The sequence below is a fragment of the Myotis lucifugus genome, unplaced genomic scaffold (genome assembly GCF_000147115.1).
Source record: "Myotis lucifugus unplaced genomic scaffold, Myoluc2.0 scaffold_0, whole genome shotgun sequence".
Taxonomy (NCBI): domain Eukaryota; kingdom Metazoa; phylum Chordata; class Mammalia; order Chiroptera; family Vespertilionidae; genus Myotis; species Myotis lucifugus.
Window position 1 is genome coordinate 52,755,435 of NW_005871048.1, and position 6,968 is coordinate 52,762,402.

Below are 6,968 nucleotides of genomic sequence, written 5' to 3' on the forward strand. Positions count from 1 at the left end.
CGAAGGAAAAACAACGATTTGGTTTTTCATAGGGTGTCTAGAACGGCATCTTCGGCATCGGTCAGATCAGCACGAATTACAGAAGCAAACCCATATTCTTAAATTTCTTGAAACCATAAGAATGACCTGGGAATCTTTTTAAAAGCATGATTTCTGGGCCTCATTCTCACGAAGAATATGTTTCTTTGTTATGGTGTGAGGGCCACAACATTAGTAACAAAGAAACAGAATTTTCAGAGGATGAGGCCCAGAAATCAGGATTTTAAAAAGATTCCCAGGTGATTCTAATGTGCAGCCAAGGTTGAGAACCACTGCTTCAGAGAGTGCTTTGAGCAGCAGAGACACCTGCTGTAGAGGTGCTGTCCAGCTCCAGACGTGCTGCTCGGCAGGTTGTTTAACCTCCACGCCTTCTGTAATCGGGTGATAATGGTGGTTATCAGGTTCATACTTGGTGAAGTGTGTCCAGCGCCTGGACAGAGTAAGCAGGTGGTAAATCTCAGCTAATAATAAGAATATTGATATGATAATATCACTAATGAATTTTAAGTTTTCTTCTAAGTCTGAATGCAGCCTCAGAATTCTGCCCAGCTCAGGCCTCTGGCAGCAGTGCCTTTGGTGAGAGCTGGCACAGGAGAGAAAGCCTGTTAGTTGTAGCTGGTGTGACAAGACCAGAGAGGTGGGGTACTGCAGAGAATCTCCTCTCCCTTGCTCACACACATCTCCTCTGGGTATGGTCTTCCATATCTGCAGAGGTTTTACTGGGATTGTGGGGCAGCTTCTTCAGGAGCCCCGTCTTTTTTTTTTGAGAAGGGATGTGTATGTTGCAGTGAGGGGTAGCTTCCTAAACAGTGACTGAGAGTGGCACTAGAACCAGAGCCATAGCACTGAGGGGGGCCTATTAGCCTCCTGGGCCTTGGAGCTGGGCAGTCATAGGAGTAGTTCCCAGACCTTCAGGATGCCTGGCCTCACTCACTGTGGGCTGCAACAGAGCCAGAAAGGAAAGTCCTCACTGGTTTGTCCTTACTCTAAAGGCTGGAGGAGGCCAGATTCTTTAAGAAGACCTGAGCACAGTGATATCTGCTCTTTGACCTTTGGAGGTAAAGGCTGTCAGTAAAGCTGAAGTGGTAATACTTTGTTTTGGTTATTATTATAAAAGCAATAACATACTTATTGAAGAAATCTGGAAAGTACAGAAAAGAAATTACCCATGATGTTCCTGCTAACACTTGAGCATATTTCATTCTGTTATTTTTAATGTGATATCACTGGCTTTTTAAAGCTTTTAAGAAGAATTGGAGGGAGGGAGACAGTAACAGTTGAAGACAGTTTCTAGTATTTTCTTTTTTTTCTTTTTTTTTTTAATTTAAAATATATTTTATTGATTTTTTACAGAGAGGAAGGGAGAGAGATAGAGAGTTAGAAACATCGATGCGATAGAAACATCGATCAGCTGCCTCCTGCACACCTCCCACTGGGGATGTGCCCGCAACCCAGGCACATGCCCCTGACCGGAATCGAACCCGGGACCCTTGAGTCCGCAGGCTGACGCTCTATCCACTGAGCCAAACCGGTTCCGGCAGTTTCTAGTATTTTCTATTGCATTTTATATCATAACTAGAGGCCCCCCGGTGCACAAAAATTTGTGCACTCGGTGAGGGGGGGCGGTCCCTCAGCCCGGCCTATGCCCTCTTGCAGTCTGGGACCCCTCGGAGGATGTCCACCTGCTGGCTTAGGCCCGCTCCCTGGGGGATCGGGCCCAAGCTGGCAGTCAGACATACCTCTGGCAGCCCGGCAGCCCTCGGGGGATGTCCACTTGCCAGCGGGGAGCAGGCCTAAGCTGCAGTCGGGCATCCTTAGTGCTGCTGAGGAGGCAGGAGAGGCGAGAGAGGCTCCCACCACCACTGCTGTACTGGCAGCAGTCAGCCTGGCTTGTGGCTGAGCAGAGCTCCCCCTGTGGGAGCGCACTGACCACCAGGGGGCAGCTCCTGCAGTGAGCGTCTGCCCCCTGGTGGTCAGTGTGTGTCATAGTGACCAGTCATTCCCAGTAGTTCTGCTCTTAGGGTCAGTTTGTATATTACCCTTTTATTATATAGGATAGAGGCCTGGTGCATGGGTGGGGGCCGGCTGGTTTGCCCTGAAGGGTGTCCCGGATCAGGGTGGGGGTCCTGCTGGGGTGCCTGGCCAGCCTGGGGGAGGGGCTGATGGGTGTTTGCAGGCTGGTCACACCCCCTTCAGGGTGGGGGTCCCCACTGGGGTGCCTGGCCAGCCTGGGTGAGGGGCTGATGGGTGTTTGCAGCTGGTCACACCCCCTTCAGGGTGGGGGTCCCCACTGGGGTGCCTGGCCAATCTGGGTGAGGGGCTGAAGGCCGTTTTCAGGTGACGGAAGCTCCCAGCCTCTCCTTTTTTTATTTTTTTTTTTATTTTGGGGTTTATTTACCTTCTATAATTGAAAGTTTGTAGCCTTGAGAGGAGCTTAGAGCCGGCCAGGGCAAGCGGGAGGAAAGCCTCCTGCTCGCTCCAGCTCTGTGGCCACAGCCGGCTGAAAGCAGGTGTCTGGGGTTTATTTACCTTCTATAATTGAAACTTTGTTGTTTTGAGTGGAGCTTAGTGCCGCCACAGCAGGCGAGAAGCTTGGCTTCCTTCATCATTGGGGCAACCAAGCCTCCTGCTTGCTCCAGCTCCGTGGCTGCCGGCTGCCATCTTGGTTGGGTTAATTTGCATATAGTTGCTCTGATTGGCTGGTGGGCGTGGCTTAAGGCATAGCAAAGGTATGGTCAATTTGCATGTTTGTCTTTTATTAGTATAGATGGAAAAGCCTGGTTTTCCTCAAGCATTTAGAATTGACCAGGTTCATGGGGGATGTTAAAGGTAAACTACCAATAGAATGACACGTGGTTAACACTGGGGACAGGGACTTTGGGGACCAGTGTGGAGAGTTCTAAGAGTTCAGTGAGGTGGGAAGATTGGACATTTTAACACTTTAGAGGGTTCAGGTGCTGAAACTTCTTGTAAGTAAACCAGAGGATGGTACGTTCATTCATCTGGCTTTTCTCTTTCCTTAACAAAATGATGAATAAATATCTGAACTCTGACCATAGCTTTTCTCAGAAGTAGCCATGGGATTTACAATCAAGGGGAGCAGGCAAACCCCATCCATCCCTCCTTCACCTCGAAGAGCAGACAACATTCCTAACAGATTGGAGTGTTTTCTTTGCCCCTTTTGTTTCCATACTTTTATTTTAAACACATGTTGTTGTCCTTCTTGGTCAAGCATGAAGAGGTCACCTCTAAACAACTTACAGATTTGGGGAGGGGAGCTAGAAGGTAGGGGCAGGGAGCCAGCTCTGTCTGGGGCTGGATACCAAGTCTCTGGGCTCGGGGAGTCACAGCAACAGGGAGGAATAGGGCTGCTCCCCCTCCCTGCACCCCTTCAGAGCCAGCCAGCCCTCCCTGGCTTTGATTCAAATTTAGACACAGTTGAGAACCTTGAACCCTGCCAGCTGAGCTTCTAAAATAAAAAATAATCCCCTGAAATGGTCATCTGTTTTCATCAGTAGCTTCATTAGCTGTGAAATGAGGTAGTTTGCTTCTCTAACCGGGTAATTCATCTTGTGCTCTTTAAAACAGCTCTTTGAGGTGGGTTTTATAAATATTTACTGCAACCATATACCAGGTACTAAGATAGATACTAAAACATTGCTGATCTTATATTTGGTACTAAGAACAGAAATTAATTTAGGAAATATACTAAAAATTGAGAAGTCAGTCATTACCTTTTGAATGGGTCTGTACTCTTATAAGAGAGCCATTGTAGATGAGAATGTTTAGTTTAAAAGTACCCTAGAAAATAATGCTTCAGAAGTGGTTCACCAGTAGTTTTGTGAGGATTGTGTTTCTGGAGCTCAGCCACAGGTCAGTGCTCCAGTACTGAGAAAGGGGAAGGTAAAAGGGCTGTGGGAACTAACCCCCTTAGGAAACTTTTCGAGAAATCTCCTGGTAGCTTCGGCCTGGAGCTGCTGGAGAGGATGGTCCATGTGTCCTTTTAGCACACCAGGCAGGCAGCCAGCAGCTTCTGCCACTGAAGCAGGCTTGGAACCGGTCCCAGGGCCCCCTGATAGATGTTCATAGTTTCCTGCTGGTTTTGAGATACCACCTCTGATTCATTTTAGAAATTTTTCTATAATGGTCACAGCCTAAAAGCTTGGAAGATTTGGAGACTGAATTCTAGTGGACTGACATTGAGCTGTAAGAGATAACAATGACTAAATTGTCTTTGGGTTAGGAGATTTAGTTCGGTTTTTATGTAGCTATCTTGTCAGCTGTGAAATGCCTTTGAGGTTTTGTTATGTGAGAAGAGTGAACTTCCTCATTTTGGTTTTTGAGGAGAAATGATCAAAATTTTTGTGGACTTAATTCTGTGAAACTGGAGAATTAAGTGTGTGCATATGGGAAGTAATAGATTAAAAAAATGACCTGTGTTATATCTGATGCTGGCGGTTGGACTTGTGGCTGATAGTACCTAAAAGTGAAAGTGTTTTGTCCCTACCCATATATGCAGTTTCTTAAAGGGATGAAAACTATTTGTAATGTTAGTATTGAATAAAGTAATCCAAATGCTTTTATTTAGCACTGTTTACATTTCTAAAAGGACAGTTGGCTATTTAAATGGGTTCTGTTAACAAGTTAGGTTAGCCACTACAGGGGTAAAATATTACTTCTTGGAATGCTGATTTTTGATGTCTTTTTATAGGGAATGTAAATTTTAAATGACAAGGTCATAGCAATATTTATCAAAACTTGATATGATTCATTCCACACGTATTTATTGAATGCTTGCCATAAGCAAACACTGTTCTGGTGCTGGAGATCAGGCAGTGAGTAGGTGAGCCCTTTGAGGTTGATAGGTTCCAACCTGGGTGGAGACAGACTCTAGTCCATTGATACTTGGCCTGAGAATGCAGGGCGTAGGGAACTGTGCGTGCTGGGTTTGGCCAGGGAGAGGGTGCTGCCTCACCGTCCTGTGGCTTCTGATGATTGCTGCGATGCCACAGTTCTTCTGGGGCTGAACGGGGGTCCTATCTCACTGCCTAATCCCCTGCCGATCCTTGGTGCTTCCTCTCTCTTTGAGGTTTCAACCTAGAGACCCAGCAGAGGAGGCAGCTGCTGTAGCTTTTCCAGTAGATCCAGAGGTTATGATGGTTGTTAGACCTTCCTATGTCTTTCTGTGCCGAAGGTGTAATCATAGTCCAGAGCCACGCAGTCCTCTGGTGGTTCCAGGAGTCACACAGTGCCTTCAGGGCCCCTGCTTGCCTCAACAAAGGGTTAGCAGGGCTTGGCCAGTGAGAGCACCTTCTAGTCCAGCCAATTTGCCAGCAGTATCCCTTCATTCCCAGAAGGCAAAGTCAGAATACTCTTACTATGTAATATTTGTTAGGACAGTTGCAGACTTTGAGATCCAAGTTAATACCTATTTCAGATAGGTGTACTATCAGTGTATCTTACTGGTGGAAGACGCCACTGCCATCAGGAGGCCTGTGTGTCCCACTTGGCACCTTCCTGCTCTGGAAATGTGGGCATGCTGCGCCCCCATCATTAATTTCTCCTAAAATATGGGAAGGAGGGAGTGCTAGACGACCTCTCTTATGTCATGAGCCAGTCTACAGACATGTGAGAAAATGGACACTGTCATGCGGATTGGGTAGCGTCTGCAGACAGGCAGCACAGGCTCCCTTCACGCCTTTCCTTTTCCTGGTACATCCAGGGTGCTGAGGGTAGGGGTCCTGGGAAGCTGAGGAGGGACTGTCTTATGTTGTTATTTCAGATACATACAACTTAAGAAAACAGTGACAGGATGTTCTGCTCTGCAAGTGCACACCTGCATGACATTTGGAATGCCTGTTAACAAGATGATTTAATGTATTATATTTGTGGGATGTGGATATTTTAGCATATTAGCTTTGGTATTCTTCTTCCATGACTCTGGGCCAATTGTTTAATTATTCTAGGCTCATATTTTATTTTTGTCTCTAAATTTCTATACTACTGTTGTTATCAGACCAGGACTAAGAGGTGTAGGAGAGCATGTGCCCTTAGTGCAGTGATGGCGAACCTATGACACGCGTGTCAGAGGTGACACGCGAACTCATTTTTTTGGTTGATTTTTCTTTGTTAAATGGCATTTAAATATACAAAATAAATATCAAAAATATAAGTCTTTGTTTTACTATGGTTGCAAATATCAAAAAATTTCTATATGTGACACGGCACCAGAGTTAAGTTAGGGTTTTTCAAAATGCTGACACGCTGAGCTCAAAAGGTTCGCCATCACTGCCTTAGTGCTTCAAGTGCACTAACTTCTCACCCAGGGTGGCAGCTGGTCCCCCAGTACAAGATGTTCTCAGGGCCCAGTGCTTCTCCCAGGCAGCTCTCCCCAGTGATGTCCTAATAACAGGGAAGGAGTCACCTGTGGCTCTCTTAGCTGGTGTGGGCACTAGCCTGCTAACCAGACGCATCTAGTCATGCTAACAACATTGCCCAGTGGTAAGAAGTTTTAGGTCACACTTCAGACTTTAATGTGTCTGTTGAGCTGCTGAAAGATATGTGATTGGTGCTCAGTAACTGTTAAAATAATAGAAGCTTTACCCTCACTATCTTGGACTTCAATGATATTTTGGAAAACGTAGTGCATTTTAGTGTTACATGACTCTCTACCTTTTTGTTTTTATTAAAAGACTGATCCTGGCTGGCTGAACTGGCAGCATGCTTGGGTGAGGTTTGCTTTTTTTGATTAAAAAAAAAATTAAACATGGTGAACAAAATTGGATTCCAGTGATGGACTGAGATTGATGGCCTAATGAGGGTGTTGAGGATTTATTTCCTACTGGAGGATTTATTTCCCCTGCTTTTAGGGCCTTGAGTAGTCTTCAGACTTGCTGCCGAGTGTCAGGAATGGCCACTCCAAATGAATT